Raw genomic sequence first — 19,825 nt, forward strand, 5'->3', positions numbered from 1 at the left:
ATGAAAGAAAACAGCCAGCACAAATCAGTGTCATTTCCCCTCCTTGATTCCTGAAACGTGTTAACTTCAGGATGGACCAACTTCTGACTTTGCCTTCTCTCCAGGCCAGTGAGGGAGAGGAAGAGCCCTGACTTTGAGCCAAAGGAGCGTGGGTTGGAGTCCTAGCTCTGTACTCATCAGCTGTGTGACCTCAGGCAAGCAACCTGGCCTCTCTGAACCCCTGTTTCCACATCCGAGTGAGTGAAGGTTGCTCAGTTGTGTCTGACTCTTTGGGGCCCCATGGACCCTAGCCCACCAGGTTCCTCTGTCCATTGAATTCTTCAGGCTAGAACACTGGAGTGGGTTGCCATTCCCTTCTTCAGGGGATCTTCCCAACCCAGGGGTCAAACTCAGGTCTCCTGTACTGCAGGCAGATTCTTTACCATCTGAGCCACCAGGGAAGCTCCTCAAAGTCTACAGATGGGACCGGAGCTATGGGGAGGGTTTAATGGGGCCTCTGGAGAAAAGCACTCAGCACAGCACCCAGCACACAGTAGGCCAACCACAGGCGGCTTGGAGTTTGGTGTAGGGAACTTGAGTCCAGACCGAACCAGGAAGAGGCCTCCAGGAGAGGCCTTCCCCTCCATGGGGAAGAATTCTGTGAATCTCCAGGTCTGAGAGGATCATTCTCATTGTGGGGTCAGGCCACCGGCCTCTCCTGGGCAGATTCTCAGCGTCTCTCTTCCTTCAAGGGGCCGTCAGCCAGGAGCTAGGGGTTGGTGTGTGGCGCCACCTGGTGTCCAAAGGGGACAAGACGGGCTGAGCTGAGATCTGTGCCGCGAGGTGCCAGGAGCAAGAGCAGCCTAGGGAAGGTGGGTACTCGGGTATTGGGGGGCAACATTGCGGGGAGCAGACCTCTTACTTAACATGCAGACGACCAACAAGATAAGGAGAGTAAGTAGGCCATCCTGCTGTAAAAGCAAAGAAAAACTCAAGCAGGGAACAAACTGGAATTTCAGCTAGAGTGATCAGGACTGTCTGTGGAGCGCAACCTGAAGCAGTTTGGGGGATGTGCTGGTCTCTGGGGGGAGGACTTTCCTGGCAGAATAAACAGCCAGTGCCCAGCCAGGAATGTAGGGCTAGGGAGCCCAGGCGAGGACAGAGGCAAAGTGGCCAGGGAGGCGACAGGAGGACAAAGGTGTGTGGCCTGCAGGGCGCTGGCAGGGCGGTAAGGGAGCCAGCAGAGAGTGTGGAGTGAAACCCAGACAGCAGGTTAACGACTGTGCTGTGCGTGGACCGATGAACTGGCGTGGGGCTGAGGGCTCACAGGGAGAGGCGAGGAAGCACCCGGGGGCTTCTGCAGGGACCTCACGGGAGGTGACATCTGCCCCCACCATGAAGGCAGCAGGTAAGAGAGGGGCCAGATCCTGGATGTACTGTAAGTATGGAGTCAGATTTGCTGAGAAACCAGATGTGCGGGTGAGACAGAAACCCAGACTGGCTGCAGGGAGTTTTTTGGTCTAAGCAAATGGCAGGAGCGGGTAGCGTGGCTGAGCGGTCTGAGGCTCTGGGTGAAGGCGCATGGCAGGACAGAGGCACCGTTAATCCAGTGGGCAACATCCGCACCATGGCTCATCAGAGAACGCATCAGGCGTGGGCATGTTAAGCATGAGATGCATACAGCTTTTATTTAGTGTTATGTATATATATATATTTAATAAGAGAAGATTGACGTCTCGTAGCATTCCCAGACATCCCTGTTAGGAACTGCAGCTTCAGGCCAGCTCTCATCAGCCACAAACCAGACTGTCAGGATACTTGTCTTGAAACCCCAGTTCTGTAGGTGACATGCTATGTGGCTGCAGACAGGTCACCTTACCACTCTGGGCTCATTCTCCCTCCATTTCTAAACGGGGTAGGAGGAATTATTAAAACAGATGTCTCAAGACTCCCTTTCAGTTCTCAGTCTCTTTGACGTCTTAAATATCACCTCTTCAAAGACCTTCCACCGCCCCCCAACCTCTGTCGGCAGGGTCTTTGTTTACATCCTGGCTGGCTGTGTTTCCCACACTCTGGGCTTCAAGGAGGCAGGTACAGCTTCCACTTTGCTCCAGTTTTTGTCTCCAGGCAAGACAAGATCTTGTCAAAGATCTTTGTTCAGTTCTGAGGTGGAAGTGGGAGCGATTGAAGGATTTTGAGCAGACATTTTCCAGGCTTAAATTTATATAACTTAAAAAACAAGCTGACTTGGATTTATAAGCAAGGATCACCGGGTTGCGGTGAGGAGACTGGATGATGGAGGCAGAGAGGCCGGCTGGGAGGCCACGGGGGTCCCCAGGCGGCGGGAGATGGAGCCCCAGGCGCAGGTGGTGGGGGTGGGTGGAGGGACGAGAAGGGACCGTCTCTGGTATGCTTGGGAGGTGGAGCCGCCAGGAGACGCTGCTGGACGGGATGTGGGTGTGAGAGAAACCAGGGTCAAGCAAGTCCCCAAAAGTGGTGTCCAAGTACCTGGGAGAATAGTTTCACTAAATGCCACCGGGAGACATAGGCCGGGTTTGGAGGGAAATTTCAGGGGTCTTCTTTAAAGTCTGAGGGTTCTGTTAGACATCGAAGTGGAAATGTGAAGAAAGCAACCAGAAGCAGGAGTCTGGCATTCAGGAGGGAGCCAGGCAGGAAATGGAAATTGTGGATCACTGTGCGTAGAGATGGTGTGTAGAGGTATGGAGTGGAGGAGGCCACCCAGGAAGTGACCTGGGCCCTGGAAGCCTGCCTGTCACCCTGCGGAGGCGGGAAGGACACACAGGGACAAGGGACGCAGAAAGCAGAGAACGGGCCACCTGCTCCAAGGGGAAGAGCTCCGACCACGGCGCATTGCCTGCAGAGGCCTGAGGCCTTGGAGCCAGGATGAGCTCTCTGGGACTGCTCTCTGGGCCAGCACCTCTGATCCATGCACAAGGAGAGTACTGCTGATGGTCTTCTGTATGCAGAGACCGCATCCGTGGCTCAGCCAGTATGACACACACACCTCCTGATCCCAGGCTTCTGGAGGTATTTCCCTTCCAGTACTATCCCTGTTTGGTACAGGACAAGATGATGGACCAAGGAGGTGGACAGCTCCCCACAGTCACCTAGCAAGCCTGTGGTAATGCAAGAACAGAGGCCATTTTTTTGTTTGGTTTGGTTTTGGCTTTGGCCTGTGATATCTTACTTTCCCAACCAGAGATGGACTGAGCCTCCTGCATTGGAAGTACAGGTTTTTTTTTTTTAATTGGAAGATAATTGCTTTACAGTGTTGGTTTCTGCCATATATCAAAATAAATCAGCTGGAGGTATACATATTGAACCTCCCTTCTGAACCTCCCGCCCCCTCCTACTCTGTCCCATCCCTATAGGCTGTCATAGAGCACCAGATTTGAGCTCTCTGGAAGTGCAGAGTCTTAACCACTGGACCACCAGGGAAATCCCCAGAGGACGGCTTCTAGGAGACAGGAGGAGGGAAAGAAAGCGAGCACCTCCTGTAAACACCGCCTGCATTCCTAGTGCTGCCCCCACACACAATAGTGCCCGCCCCGGGGCAGGACTTGTCATCTCCTCTTCACAGATGGATACATGGAGGTTCAGAGGTGAAATAACCTGCTCAAGGTCACGTAGTGGCAGAGCCACCTGCAAACCAGGCTGTCTGCATGCAAAATCCCCCTCCGTGTCTGCAGTGGGTTGGCTCCCACCCCCAGTCCATCCACATCACCAACAGAACAATGGGTAGGATCCACTACAGAATGCATTCAAAACAGACAACGTATCAGCAACATTTTTAAATTAACATTATTCCTAGGACCACAGCATCTACAGTAGATTAAAATAAAGATATATACACATGTTAGGTATATCCTGTGTATGGGTACCTAGTGGGAATATGGATTCTTTGTCCTTTCCAGCTCCTCCCTGGCCCCTGAGAGTCCTATAGGCCAGGATCCACTGGCTCAGACATCGCTTTACCACCCTGTTCCCGCTTGTCCTCAGACCCTAACTGCCTGGCAAGGCTTTCCCCATAGGAAGCTGCCACTCCCCTCTCTGCCCTGAATTATTGCAGGAGCCTTGCCAGTGGGCTCCCCGCTTCTGCCCTGCCTCTTCGTTGTTCTCTTAGTCCATTCTCTGCCAGCAGACAAAGAGGTACTGTGAACAAGAAACCAGACTACGTCCCTCCTGTGCTCAGAACTCCTCCCGTGCTGTCCATCTCACCCCAAGAGCACAGGCCCGGCAGGCTCCTGATCGCCGCCGGCCTCCGTCAGGGCCTCTGCCCCACCCCCCTCCCTCTGCTCCAGCACGCCAGCCTCCTGGCTGGTCCACAGACGGGTGCCTGCCTCCTGCCTCAGGGGCTTTGCTCCTGCTGTACGCTCTGCCTGCAGCACTCTCCACCCATCCGCAGGCTCAGGCTCCCACCGCCTTCTGCTCAGACGTCCACTTAGGGAGACTGTTGCTGGCCTTCCCCGCCCCCAGCACCCAGAGCCCCTCCCCTCCGCTTCTGTGCCTTCGTTTCTCCTTGACATTTTCACTCTTTATCATATTACATATTGTAGTTGTTGACATGTTACGATACTTAGACCACCTGATGTGGAAAGCCGATTCACTGAAAAAGACCCTGATGCTGGGAAAGATTGAAGGCAAAGGGAGAAGAGGGCGGCAGAGGATGAGATGGTTGGGTAGCATTACCAACTCAGTGAACATGACTTTGAGCAAATTCGGGGCCGTGGTGAAGGACAGGGAAGCCTGGCATGTTGTAGTCCATGGGGTCACAGAGTCAGACACAACTGAGAGCCGAGCCACAGCATGCTGGTCTCCTATCTCCCTTTATCCCCACTTAAGCATAAGCTCCGTGAGAACAGGCTCATCATCTATTCTGTTCACTGCTGATTCCCCGACCCCTAGAATGGTGCTGGGCCCAGAAAAGGTATTCATGAAATATTTGTTGAATAAACGAATGTCAAATAAAATGGACCAGGCCGCCAGGAGAAAGATGTGTCTATTCTCTCCTGTCTCTGTTCGGCTCAAACCAGGGGGAAGTGAGAGGTGCCAAGGGAATGAAGGAAAGTGGCCCCTGGGGTGGGGGGAGTGCTCAGAAACCTCCAGGACCCAGATTTTAGGCAGGAGTTGAGATGGCTTACAGATGCAGGTTTCTAGTCTGCGTTTCAGAGGACAGTGTCTGTTTCCTTAACTCAGGCTCCAGCGTCCTCACTCCTGCCCTTGGGGAGCCCGACCAGCTTCAGATTCCTGCAGCCATTTGCTGACGTGCTGTGGACAGTTACCGCCCCCGCTCCATGGTTTTGAGCTCTACCCCGTGCCAGGCTTGTGCTAGTGCCCCACCTATACTGGCCCATGGACTCCCGTCAGGCACCTCTCTATGGCCTGGAGCACCCCCAGTTCCCGAAGAGAAAAGTGGGCCTTAAAAATGCCAAGTAACTTGCTAAGGTCACACATCTAGTATCTAAGGTCTTCAGTTCAGTGCAGTTCAGTCGCTCAGTCGTGTCCGACTCTTTGCGACCCCATGAATCGCAGCACGCCAGGCCTCCCTGTCCATCACCAACTTCCGGAGTTCACTCAGACTCACGTCCATCGAGTCGGTGCTGCCATCCAGCCATCGCATCCTCTGTTGTCCCCTTCTCCTCCTGCCCCCAATCCCTCCCAGCATCAGAGTCTTTTCCAATGAGTCAACTCTTCGCATGAGGTGGCCAAAGTACTGGAGTTTCAGCTTTAGCATCATTCCTTCCAAAGAACACCCACAGCTATGAAATGGAAATTGTATTTGCTGGATTTGGGATATAGGTCTGTCACTTAAAGGCTATAGTGACCTTGTCCGGATCCCCAGTAGACCTCGCCCTCCCCTCCCCCCCCCCCTCCCCTCCCCTCCCCTCCCCTCCCCTCCCCTCCCCTCCTCCCCCCTCCCCCCTCCCCTCCTTCTCTGCGCCCCCTACCCCTCTCCAGTCTGTCTGGTTCTTCCTCTTCTCCTGGTCCCAAGCAGCCCCGTGGGCAGTTCTTGGGAGCACCAAGCCCCACATAAAGCGGTCTCTTCCTTTTGCTCCTAACAAGTCGTGCGGCCCTTCCCAACACAACGAGACAGGACGGTGGGAGCAGTGGATACTGAAGAAGCCTCCGCAGCACCCTCTCGCTGGAGTCAAGCTTCCTGCGACCAGCGCTGGGAGGAGACGTTCATCAATTCCAGATATGACCAGGAGAGGGCAGCAGCAGCCCGAAGAAGGCCCAGGGCCGGCCGCCGCAGCAAGAGCACTGGCTACCTTTCCTTGGGAGTTGTTTAGACTGGAGAGCAAGTTAGATTCCCTGGGGTCCCACAACTTGCTTCGCCTGGCGCAACCCACCTTTTATTCCTTCACAAGTTTCCACAGGAAACTGTAACTGTATTCGACTAAAGGCAGTCCAGATGCTATTATACTTCTACTGTTACTGGTTAATTATTTTAATAATGACCCTGGGATTTCTTTGGAAGGAATGATGCTGAAGCTGAAACTCCAATACTTTGGCCACCTCATGCGAAGAGTTGACTCATTGGAAAAGACTCTGATGCTGGGAGGGATTGGGGGCAGGAGGAGAAGGGGATGACAGAGGATGCGATGGCTGGATGGCATCACTGACTCGATGGACGTGAGTCTGAGTGAACTCCGGGAATTGGTGGTGGACAGGGAGGCCTGGCGTGCTGCGATTAATGGGGTCGCAAAGAGTTGGACACGACTGAGCGACTGAACTGAACCAAACTGAACTGAATGATTAATATTATATAATGATAATAATGATAAGGCTCTAGTTAGATGATCTTTAGATTTTCTTCTGGACTAACAGTCAATTCTGTTTGTACTTCAGCAACTTGTAAAATACAAACAAACAAACAAAAACACTCATCTCTGTTGGATATTTAAGAAAAACAAATGCTCCTCCAGAAGTCAGTATTTCAGGGATAGACCTTGGAGCCAGGCTTCTTGGGGGTTGAATCCTGCATCCACTATTAACTATGTGACCTTTGACAAATTACATCATGTCTCTAAACTCACTTTTCTCATTAATAAAACAAATCAAACTCATAAGATCATCGTGAGAAGTGATACAGCTGAGGTAATACAGGTGGACATATAATACCCAAGCTCAGTAATTCCCCAGCCATCTGTGGTTGTGACAACTTCCGTCCCATGTTTCCTCGGCCCAATCTCACCTGTGGAACCTTCCTGTCCTCCCGTCTCCCTGACACTTTCTAATTCAATAGTCATGTGTGTTCCACCTGCTATACCCCATGGACTGTGCATGTCCATGAAATTCTCCAGGCAAGAATCCTGGAGTGGGTGGCCATTTGCTTCTCCAGGGGATCTTCCCAACCCAGAGATCAAACCCAGGCCTCTTGCATTGCAGGCAGGTTCTTTACCATCTGAGCCACCAGGGAAGCCCGGGATACAGCTGTTCACAAGTCAGATCTCCTTTCTCCACCTCACCGATTCAGTTGGATGAGGTTCAACTGCATGTGTTCAAGTTCCAAAATAACCTAACACTAGAGTGTGAAGTTTTTCTCTCTTACATGTTAAAGAAGGCAGGAGGAAGTGGTGCATGGTTGGGATGGCAGCCTCAAGGAATCACGAAGAACTCAGGCTCCTTCTATCTTTCTGTTCTGCCAATATCAACCTATGGGTGTTACTTCATGGCCCCAAATGGCTGCACAAGCGCAGCCATCAATTCTACAGATGACAGTGACAGTGGAGAGATTTAAAAAGTAGAATCAACAGAACTCTGTGATGAATTCAGAAGGAAATGGGGACCAGGGAAATGCCAAGGGTGACTCCTGAGTGGCTGATATGAGAATTAGATATTTTTCCCATCTTCTGAGACAAGGACAGTGATCTGAAGGCCAGGAAGTGGTGGGCACTAGAGTTTCACAATGGATATTAGTTTATCAATGCTATGGGAAAGCTTGGGAGGCAGAAACCTACCCAGCGTGGTGCTCGACATTAGCAGGGAATGGAAAAGTCAGCTAAGTCTAGGTGAGCTTGAGCCCATGGCTGCCATCTGAATTTCAGATGAGCACTTACTTGTCTTATGGTTTAGGCTGTGTACTGGGTGATGGTGCTCCCAAACTGCAGGTCAATACCCAGAACTGAGTTAAAATTAATCATGCCAAAGGAAAAACTGGCAGGGAAAGTCTTTGACTGGTGCCTCAGGCTTTGGACAACAGAGGCATATCTAGTTTTCTACATACACACCAAGGCTATAGACTGAGTGAGAAGTGGAGCCTAACATCAGGGAGGATAAACAGCATTTACTATTAATAAAATCTTAGTGTGTGCTAGGCATGGGTGGATATATTTGAGGAGAAGCCTGGTTGTTTAAAACTCTCAGCCCTCACTTGCCATTGCCTGAGATGCCAACAGACTTTGTAGTCTAGAGAACTATAAACCTTGGGAATATCCTACAGGGGAAACAGTAAAAGGCAGCTTGGCATGGGATGAACAGAATGGACTCTTGCTTGCTTTGGATGCACAGGAACTGGGCATTGGGGGGGGAGCGGGGGGGAGCATCGTCTTTCAGCGGGAATCCAAACTCCACCCTGGAATTGCTACTTCCTTTTGGCTTGCAGCTGTGCAGAGGATTCAACATTCGCTGAACCACAAAGCCCCTGGGTGCAAAAAGAGAATATATCTTGGTCCCCACTGTTCCCTTCCCCAAGGAACTGATTCAAGCAGAGGCAAGTCCCCACCTCCCAGTTCAGAAGGCAGCTCTCGTTTATTGCCTCCCAACATGTGCCCACGGAGGCCTGAGGGCATGGCCTCTCCATTGCCCTGTGTCCCTACCAAGAGCTTCTTTCCAGACTCCATTTCTGAGCCTCATCACATTTCTCTGGGGCTGTTGACCTGGTCAAAGTTAAGGCAGCAGGAGAAAATGTGGGCTTCCCTATTTCTGCCCTGCTGTGAGGAAGGCCTTTTTAGGGCCAATCCTCCCTCAGTGTGAGAAGCTGCTCTGGAGCCCTCCAGGAGGCTGTGCTGGTCCCCAGGGAAGGTGTCTGTCATCCCATCTGTGTTCTCTCTTGCAGGTAAGTCAGGCTGGACCAGCGGGAGGGCTGTGTGATGGCACACTGGCAGTTTGGGAGCAAAAGCGGCCACAGTAAGACACGAGTCCTTCATTGCTTCTCGATTCTCAGATAGGGTGGTTTCAATGTGCGGGTTTCTCCTGTCCCAAAGGAGACTTCTCTGGGTCTGGAAAGAGGATGCCAAAACTCAGGGTCACACTGAGGGCCCCTAGCTTTGGTTGGGGGAGGCGTGACTTTTGGTTGGAGGGGACAGTGGCTTCTGGGTACCATAGGTACCGTAAGGCCTGTGCATGTGGCTTGCACTCGGCTGCCTGCTCCAAGGGAGTATCTCCCCATGATCTATGACACTGGCTCTTAAGAGCTTCATCTGGTGGCTTCAAATGGCTGAGACCTACCATCACGGTTTGGAAGGGTGCAGGGAACTTTGAGGGAACCTCATCAGTCCCACGTGGATGCTCCGAAAGACCCTCGACCTTGGTGGCATGCAGCCTCAGCCGTTTCCAAACTCATGGGCATCCCACTAGCCATGTCTCCCATCCCTGGCTTTGCATCTCCCACTCATCACCTCATGTCAAAATTGCAGCCGACGGGAACGGTTTTTAGACTCCAGTCACTGCGCGTGTAGGAGGGGGGACTGTGATGTGGAGGAAAGGCCAGGTTTCTAGTGACATTTGATTTGTGGCACTAAAGCGTAAAAGACTCCAGAGGGACCTGTGTGTGCAGCCTCAGGACTTGGCGGGTAACACCCTCCGCCTCCAACCCCCTGTAACTTCTCCGTGGTTCTGGGCCACGGGGTCCTGTTGTGGACGGGTCGTGTGCACAGGGCTAACTCTTGCCTAAAAGGGAGTTGGGGACAGTTTCTTCCAAGTGTGAGAGGAATTCATTTTCTCTGGGTTTTAAGGGAACAGGACATGCTGGGGTTGTGTGATTCACTGTTCTCAGGATGCTTTAGAAAGAGGTGCCCCCCCAAGGCTCGAGGATGGTTTCTCCCAGGGTGCTCTGGGGCAGCTGCGTCCTGGGCTCTGTGTCCACTGGGAAGACGAGATGAAGGGAAAGATGTGCGTGCGTCCATGCTCAATCACTTCAGTCGTGTCTGACTCTTTGCAACCCTATGGACCATAGCCCACCAGGCTCCTCTGTCCATGGGATTCTCCAGACAAGAATACTGGAGTGGGCTGCCATGCCCTCCTCATCTAGGGGATCTTTCCGACCCAGGGATCAAACCCATGTCTCTTGTATCTCCTGTACTGGTAGTCGGGTTCTTCACCACAAGCGCCACCTAGAAAGCCCAAAAGGAGAGACAGATATCTTCAAACTTCCACTTGAAGAAAGTCATTCTGAGGTGGGAAACCCAGGATTTGGACTATTTTCTCTCTCTGAGAAGTAAATAAAATGTCCCTCAGACCAGGTAGGTGTTCGGCGGCCCATACACAGCCTGAGCCTCAGTCACGAGCCTCCCTAGCCGGCATGGGCGTCTCCCCAGGGTACACCCCACACCCTCAGTGCTTTGCCCAGACTCTGAATCCTCACGTCTGCTGGTGTATTGGGGAGGCCTGCTCCCCTGGGTCTCAGCCAAGACTCAAGAGCAACACCATCCTCTTGGCGATGTTTTCAGCCTTTCAGTCGACTTAGTCCTCTCTAAATCAAATTTATGGAATGTTTCTGTTCATAAACTCCAGCCTCCCCAAGATGGAGTCTTTTCCAGCATAAAGGAGGCCTTTGGGAAAAGAGCTCAGAAGCCTTCAGGGTTGGTAGGAGGGGGGCCTGGGGTAACTGAAACATCCAACGTTTCAGAGCAGAGGCCAGTGCCTTAAAGCTTTTGCTGCCCTCACGTACTTTTCCTAGTCCGAGGCCCACGAAGGCCCTGAGTGTTAAGTATGCCTCGTCTCTGGAGTGGGGAGCTGCACCGGGTCTTCCTGGTGGTGCTCGGCCTCACTAGTTGCCCTGAAGCAGTGGGATCTTAGTTTCCCGACCAGGGGTGAATCCACATCCCTGGAAGGCGGATTCTTAACTACTGGACCACTGGGGAAGCCGCAAGCTCATGTTTAAGCACTTTGAAAGTCTCTTTGAAAATAATGTAAGGTGATTGGTGACTGTCAAGACTAAGTGAAAAGCCCTTGAGGAAGTGAACAACGTCAGCACAGCAGGCGGCAAAGGGAGGCGGTGCCCGCAGGTGTCCCTCCTTCAGGACCAGCCCTAGCTCGGTGCACAGACCCGCCCCCCCACCACGCCTCTCCCTCCACCCCTGCTCCCTGCAGCCTGCCCAGATCCCTCCTGTCCGTGAAAGTGAAGGTCACGCTGTCGTGTCCAACTCTTTGCGACCCCATGGACTGTAGCCCGCCAGGCTCTTCTGTCCATGGGATTCTCCAGGCCAGAATGCTGGAGTGGGTTGCCATTTCCTTCTCCAGGGGATCTTCCCAACCCAGAGATCGAACCCAGGTCTCCTGCATTGCAGGCGGATTCGTTACTGACTGAGCCACCAGGGAAGCCTGTCTATGAAGTTGGGGTCAATGTGTATCTCCATCTTGTCAAACAAGGATGCCCTATGAGAGGTGACTCGGGTCCTCTGAGCATGCCACTGAGTCAGCCCCCAGCCCTCCTCTCCTCCCGGCTGGGTGTGAGCCGCCTGTCCCCCTCAGTCCTCACAGCGCCCCCTGGAGGCGTCTCCAGTCCCTCTTGGTCAGATGCGTGAGAGCAGGGCATGAAGCCGCTGGCCGCATCACAGGCCAACAGAGCTGCAGAGGATCCCGGCTGATGCCTCCGCCGCTCCTCACGGCTTCTTTCTAGACCTAAGAAGGGAAAGACGTCAAGAGCCCAGGGGCTGCTCTCAAGAAGCAGATGGGCAAGAGGAAAATGGGGAGGGGCCACATGTATTGAGCACCAACTGTGTGCACACAGTGCTAGGCACGTGACTCATTGTTGCTAGTGTCATAGACCTCCAAAGCCTATGGGAGCATGTGGAATACGAAGCCCCTCCCCTTGCCTGTCTCCCAAGGGGCACTGACATTAAAGGGTCCCAGCTCACTGAATAAACCTGGGGGCCACAGGGGGCCTCCATCGGACTCCAATACTGCTTTCCCAGTATCTTCATCAGAGTGATGGCTGAGACCCACAGCCACGTATAAAGGACAGGTGTGGGGGAGTTCCATAGGAAGTTTCCTTCAAATCCCAGCCCCTCAGTTTTCTTTTAACCTCATCTACTGTGTTTGCTTCAAGCCCAGGAGAGCTGAGGGCTGAGGGTGGATCTGAGAGAAGCAAATTCAGATGCAGATTTTAATCAAATCAATATTCAACCATAGCTCCCATCATCCCACTTCATCTTTAAACCCACAACCTTCTTGTACCTGGGATTACTATCTCCATTTTATTGGAGGAAATGGAGGTTCTGAGAGACCAAGTTAGTTACTCAGGATCAGCCAGTGAAGAAGAGATGAATCCAGATGCGGGAATCTGAGTCACGCTTTCCAAACAGGAGCTGTAACTATTACCTGATGGGACAAAAGGGACTTTGCCACTGTAATTAAGTTTGGGACCTTGAGATGGGGAGATTTTCCTGGATTATCCAGGTGAGCCCTAGATGTAATCACAGGGCCCTTTTAAGAGGGAGGCAGGGACTTCCCTGGTGGTTCAGTGGTTAACATTTGTTTCTTCCACTGCAGGGGGAGTGGGAGGGGGATAGGTTTGATCCCTGGTTGGGGCCAGCAAAGTGACTCAGTTATAGACATATATTCACAGACATAGAGAAGAGACCTGTGGTTGCCAAGGGGAAGGAGAAGAGGGGAGGGAGTTTGGGGTAAGTAGCGACTTAGCAGCAGCAGCAGCAGATGCAAACAATTAACTTAAAGTAGATAAACAACAGGGTCTTACTGTGTAACGCAGGGAACCAAATCCAGTCTCATGGGATAAATCATAATGGAAAAGCCACAGTAGACTTTTGAGCAGGGATTGAATGTGTTGACATCTGTGAGCATCTGTCTGGCTTCTCTGGGAGAGTGCACCAGAGTGGAGGAGTCCAGAGGCCAAGTCAAGACTTGCATCTGTTCAGGGCTGAGCTGAGCAACAGCAGCAGCACGAGCGCCTGGCTCTCAACCCAGACCACTGCTGATTTCTGCCCGTGTCCCCAGCAGCCAGGCAGGTCACAGAGTGAGTGCTCTGTGGGACAAGGGAGGGGAGAAGAATTCAGGACGGCTGAGGTTTGCAGCTGCCAGAAACTGAAGGGTTTGGGGAAGGCTTGGGGGCACCAGCAGAGGGCGCTGGCTGGCAGCCCAAGGTCCTGTTGGCTCTTTTAGGTCCTGGCCTGCCCTTGCCTCCAGGTCACAACCAGTTCAGCAAAGCACTCTGCTGCAATGATCGCGGTGAAGCAGGGGCCCAGAGCTGAGTCAGGGCGACCCTCAGGCTTCAGGGGAACCCCCAACCCTGGGCAGCTTGGCCTTGAAGATGTAAATAGTTATAAAAGAAGAGGAGGGAGGTTGAAAATTAATGAACAAAGTAGACAACATATTAGAAGAGGAAAAAAAAAAAAAAAAACAGAATAAATCTCAAGAAAGTAGAAGAAAAAGTAAATAATAAAGGTAACAGGAGAAATTAACTTTTGAAAATAAATAAGTGAAAGTTGCTCAGTCGTGTCTGACTCTTTGTAACCCCATGGACTGTACAGTCCATGGAATTCTCCAGGCCAAAAAACTAGAGTGGGTAGCCTTTCCCTTCTCCAGGGTATCTTTCCAACCCAGGGATCAAACCCAGATCTTCCACATTGCAGGCAGATTCTTTACCAGCTGAGCCACAAGGGAAGCCCAAGAATGCTGGCGTGGGTAGCCTATCCCTTCTCCAGGGAATCTTCCCCACCTAGGAATCAAACTGAGGTCTCCTGTGTTGCAGGCGGATTCATTACCAGCTGAGCTACCAGGGAAGCAAATGTAAATGTAAGTAAAATTCTAGATAAAGTTTTGTTTTTGTAAGATTGATCCCCGCCCCACCACCCCCCCCCCGACCAAAAAAAAAAAAAAAAAAACAGAAAGCATAAACAAATTTTAGGAGGAAAAAAAGGAAACATAAGACCTTTAGAGATTTAAGAGGACATTCTGAACAACCATCGTGCAGTAATTAGAAAACCTGTAGAAAACAGAAAAAATTTTATAAAAATATAGACTTACCAAAACTGACTCAAAATGATACTGAAAACTGATAGCCTCAGAGAAATTATCAGTTAATAAACACCTTTTCTCAACACAGACTTCAGACCCAGACACTTTTACCAGTTGATTGTAATGAATATTCAAGGAATATTTTAAGAAGGAAGACTTCCCAACTCATTATCAAGCACACATAAGCTTGACATCAAATCCTGCCAAAGAAAGGGTAATTAAAATATAATATTGCTCATGTAGATATATTAATAATAATTTTTTTGTAAATCTCAACAAAATACTAGCAAGCTTATTCCAACAACATAAAGAAGCTGAGGTTACTCAGGAATGCAGGATTGGCTTAAAGTCACTTCAAGCAACGTACATTAATAAAGGACAAAAATCATGTGCTCATCAACATATGCGGATGAGGTAAAAGCGTTTGACAAAATCTCCCATCGATTATCTTCTTTAAAGAACTAATGGGGTTTATTTATTTATTTATGGCTACACTGGGTCTTCGTTGCAGCGGGGACTTTCTCTACCTGTGGTTCTCGGGTTTTGCATTGCGGGGGCTTCTCCTATTGCAGAGCGTGGTGAGTACAGGCTCAGTAGCTGTGGCATGCAGACTTAGTTGCTCTGCAGCACGTGGGATCTTCTCGGATCAGGGATCAAACCCGTGTCTCCTGCATTGACGGGTGGATTCTTTACCACTGAGTTACCAGGGAAGCCCTGTCCATTATCTTTTTAAACATAGCAAACCAGGATTAGAAAGAACTCTCTTAGCCTGGTAAAGGGTTATTTGCAAAAAGCATGCAGCAAACACTATACCTAAGAAAGAATCGTTGAAAATATACCCTTTAAGGGTATTAACATCACTTTTTTAAAAAATGGTTTTGGAAATCCCAGCTAGCACAGGAAGGCAAAAGAAATCAATAAAATGTGTAAGAATCAGAAAAAATTTATGGGTGATACAGTTGCATAGATTCAAATAATCTAAGATACATTATTAAAATTCTTGTATTCAATGAGGTTTTTGGACAAAAATCAATGAAAAACAAACACCCAGAGAAAAAAGAAACTGGCCCCTTTAAAAATATTATTTAAAATAATATTAAATATCTAAAACATCTAGGAATAATCCACAAAGGTTGTACATTTGTGGGGGGAATTAATAAAACTTTATCCATGACATTAAGGAAGATCTACAGAGATGGGGAGCCCTTCCCTGTAGCTCAAACACTAAAGAATCTGCCTGCGATGCAGGAGACCAGGGTTCGATCCCTGGATCGGGGAGATCCTCTGGAGAAGGGAATGGCAATCCACTCCAGTATTCTTCCCTGGAGAATTCCATGGACAGAGAAGCCTGGCGGGCTACAGTGCATGGGGTCGCAGAGTCGGACACAATTGAGCGACTGACAGACACACAGACGTAGATGGGGAGAATGAGCCATGACTGGATTGGAAGACTTAACACAGTGAAGACGTCAGTTCACCCCAAAGTGGCCTGTGATTCTGATGAAGAGCTGATCAGAATTCTAACATTTGAGGAACTTTAAGAACTACTCCCAAAATGTTTATGGAAATTCAAATAATCAAGAATGACAGCAATACTTTTGAAAGAATGTAATGAAAGGACTGACTCAACCAACAAGTGAGACTCAGGATAAAGCAAGAATGGTGAGGAGAGTGTAGTTACAGAGAGAAACAAATAGACGATGGGAAACAATCGTTCAGAAGGTCCTCCCACAGATACAGAGAGCTGATATGTGACCCGCAAACCTGTGGAGCAAACAATAGACTTTTAAATAGCCGTGCTGGGGACAACTGGTAGTCTATTGTGGAAAAAAATTAAATTGATTTCCTACTTCACATGCCGTCACTTCAGTCATGTCTGACTCTTTGTGACCTTATGGACCATAGCCTGCCAGGCTCCTCAGTCCACGGGATTCTCCAGGCAAGGGTACTAGGGTTGGTTGCCATGCCCTCCTCCAAGCGATCTTCCAACCCAGGGATCGAACCCCAGGTCTCCTGGCAGATTATTTACTGCCGAGCCACCAGGGAAGCCTGCTTCATACCCTGTACCAGGTATAAAAATCAGTACCAGGATGGGAGAGGGGTTTGAGGGAGAATGGATACATGTGTATGTATGCCTGAGTCCCTTCGCTGTTCATTTGAAATTACCACAACATTGTTGATCAGCTATACAAAATAAAAAGCTTAATGTTTGGGAAAAAAAATCAATACTGGGCTTGCCTGGTGGTTGGGTGGTTAGGACTCTGAGCTTTCACTTCAAGGAGTACGGGTTCAATCCTGGGTCAGGGAACTAAGATCCTACATGCTATACATCATGAAAAAAAAAAAAAAGTTAGGACCAGGTGAATTAAAAATCTAAATGTGAAAAAGAAAAATGATAAAACTTTCAGAAGACAATATAGGAGAATATATGTATGGCCTCACGTTAGGAAAGGATTTCTTTAACAAGATACAAAAAGTATAGACCATAAGGAAAAGATGAATAAGTTTGATTTCATTCAAATTAAGAATTTTGCCCATCAGAAGATTCTTTGAAAGTGAAAGTAGTAGTCGCTCAATCATGTCCTACTCTTTGTGACCCCATGGACTGTAGCCGCCAGGCTCCTCTATCTATGGAGTTCTCCAGGCAAGAATACTGAAGTGGGTTGTCATTCCCTTTCCCAGGCGATCTTCCTGACCCAGGGATTGAACCTGGGTCTCCCACATGGCAGGCAGATTCTTTACCACATAAGCCACCAGGGAAGCAAAAGTCACTTTAAAGAGGGTTAAAATATGAGCCATGGAGTGGGAGAAGTTATTTGCAGCACATATTAATATAACCAATAGAAGACTAGTATCCAGGATTAAGTTGAAGAAAGCAAACACTCTAACATAAAAAATGGGCAGAAGATTAAAAAAACTAATTTCACAGAAGAATTTTAAGGCTCACAATTCTATGCAAAGTTGCTTAACCTCATTAGTAATCAGAAAAAATTCATATGAAAAGACAGTGAGACAGATTTAGAGAACAAAATTATGGTTAACAGAGGGGAAGGGGAAGGGGGGGATAGTTAAGGAATTTGGGGTTGACATGTACACATTACTATATTTAAAAATGGGTGTCTAACAAGGACCTACTATATAGCACAGGGAACGCTACTCAGTATTATGCATTAAACTAGTTGGGGATATAATAATAATTTAATTATTTTTCAAAAATAATTTGAAAAAGAATAGATAGATGTATACATAGAACTGAGTCACTTTACTGTACACCTGAAACTAACTCAATACTGTTAATCAATTATACTCCAACATAAAAAGTTAAAAAAAACACATGCTTAGTTGTGTCCACTCGAGACTCCATGGACTATAGCCCACCGTATTTCCCACTAAGTTATGACTGACTGGCACAAGGAGCATATTTTAAAAGGAACCTTCTGAATCCAAAGGAATTTCAGATCTGGAGAATTTTAGACCCAGTAACCAGAAGGGTGAGTGAGAATTGGGCTTCGCAAGTGGCACAGTGGTAAAGAACCCACCTGCCAATGCAGAAGACCCAAGAGACGTGGGTTCATTCTCTGGGTTGGGAAGATCCCCTGGAGGAGGAGATGGCAACCCACTCCAGTATTCCTGCCTGGGAAATTCCACAGACAAAGGTGCCTGGCAGGCACAGTCCATGAGGTCTCAAAGAGTTGGACATAATTGAAGCCAGTGAGTGAATATATCTGAAGGGCAGAAGAGTTTGGGGTCTTTTTGGCTCCAAACCAGAAAGGTTTGGAGGGTATAATGAGGAAAAGGTGGGAAGGATGCAATTCAAAGTCAAGTTTGGATTGGATCACATAAAATCTTGTACTTACCCTGAGATTCTTGGAAATCCAGTAGTGTCAAGGGAAGGGAGGAGATTTCTAGAGCTTTTCTAACTGTGTCCCTATGAGTTTTTTCTTCTCCAGCTACACACAGACCTGGGTGCAGGCCAAAGAATGTTCAAACTACTGTATAATTGCACTCATTTCACATGCTAATAAGTTTACATTCAAAATCCTTCAACATAGGCTTCAGCAGTATGTGACCCAAGAACTTTCAGATGTACAAGCTGGGTTTAGAAAAGGCAGAGAAACCAGAGATCAAATTGCCAACATTCACTGAATCATGGAAAAAGCAAAGGAATTCCAGAAAAACATCTGCTTTATTGACTATGCTAAAGCCTTTGACTGTGTAGATCACAACAAACTCTGGAAAATTCTTGAAGAGATGAGAATACCAGACCACCTTACTTGTCTCCTGAGAAACCTGTATTCAGGTCAAGGAGCAATAGTTAAAACCAGACATGGAACAACGGACTGGTTCAAAATTGGGAAGAGAGTAGACAAGGCTGTTTTGTGTCACCCTGATTATTTTATTTACATGAGAGTACATCATGCAAAATGCTGGGCTGGGTGAATCACAAGCTGGAATCAAGATTGCTAAGACAAACATCAACAATCTCAGATATGCGGATGATACCACTCTAATGGTAGAAGTGAAGGAACTAAAGAGCTTACTGATGAAGGTGAAGACCACTCTAATGGTAGAAGTGAAGGAACTAAAGAGCTTACTGATGAAAGTGAGGAAGAAGAGTGAAAAAGCTGGTTTAAAATTCAGCATTCAAAAAATGAAAATCATGGCATCTGTCCGCATCACTTTATGACAAATAGAAGGGGAAGAAGTGGAAGCAGTAACAGATTTTATTTTCTTGGGCTCCAAAATCACTGCAGATGGTGACCGCAGTCATGAAATTAAGACACTTGCTCCATAGAAGGAAAGCTATGACACACCTAGACGGCATATTCAAAAGTAGAGACATCATTTTGCTGACAAAGCTCCGTCTAGTCAAAGCTATGGTTTTTCCATTGTCATGTGTGGATGTGAGAGTTGGACCACAAAGAAGGCTGAGTACTGAAGAACTGATGCTTTCGAATTGTGCTGCTAGACTTCTTCTCTAGACTTTTGAGAGTCCTTTGGACTGTAAAGAGATCAAACAATTCAATCCTAAAGGAAATCAACCCTGAATGTTCATTGGAAGGACTGATACTGAAGCGGAAGCTCCAATACTTCGGCCATCTGATGGAAGAATTGACTCACTGGAAAAGACCCTGATGCTGGGAAAGATTGAAGGCAGGAGGAGAAGGGAACGACAGAGGATGAGATGGTTGGATGGCATCACCAACTCAATGGACATGAATTTGAGCAAACTCTGGGAGTTAGTGAAGGATAGGGAGACCCGGCGTGCTGCAGTCCACGGGGTCACAAAGAGTCTGACATGACTTAGTGACTAAACAACAGCCATAAACAAAGTCCATAGCATTAATCCAGCATGAACACCTAGTGCTTAGATCCGATTTTAGACCAATCCTGTCTCCCTCAGAATATTCCCATCCGTCTCCTTAACAAGTGCCATCCGGCTGATGTTACAGGCATCTTGGAACTCTCACCATCTATAATCTTCTATCTCCCTCCCACTGAGTTTTTCTTTTTATCTCTCCTTCCTGAACATAATTTATTTTTTACTTTTAAATATTTGCTTCTGTTAAAAAACAAAACAAAACAAATGAACGCCTGGGACAGATTTATAAAGAGCGTTCCTAGA

The 19,825-nt window shown here is 48.6% G+C and overlaps 1 protein-coding gene across 4 annotated transcripts in view; it reads left to right on the forward strand.

The window, feature by feature from the left end:
• Positions 1-19,825, forward strand: part of KCNIP1 (potassium voltage-gated channel interacting protein 1) — a 408,630-nt gene that overhangs the window by 287,415 nt on the left and 101,390 nt on the right. The window contains exon 1 of one of the 4 annotated variants that reach the window (XM_070357400.1): positions 13,959-13,977. The exons of the other annotated variants lie outside the window; for them this stretch is intronic. The gene's annotated coding sequence lies outside the window, so the exon portion shown is untranslated. Of the gene's footprint in view, positions 1-13,958; positions 13,978-19,825 lie in introns of those variants that run through there. 4 annotated transcript variants of the gene reach the window in all.

The sequence above is a fragment of the Bos mutus genome, chromosome 20, assembly GCF_027580195.1.
Source record: "Bos mutus isolate GX-2022 chromosome 20, NWIPB_WYAK_1.1, whole genome shotgun sequence".
Classification (NCBI taxonomy): Eukaryota; Metazoa; Chordata; class Mammalia; order Artiodactyla; family Bovidae; genus Bos; species Bos mutus.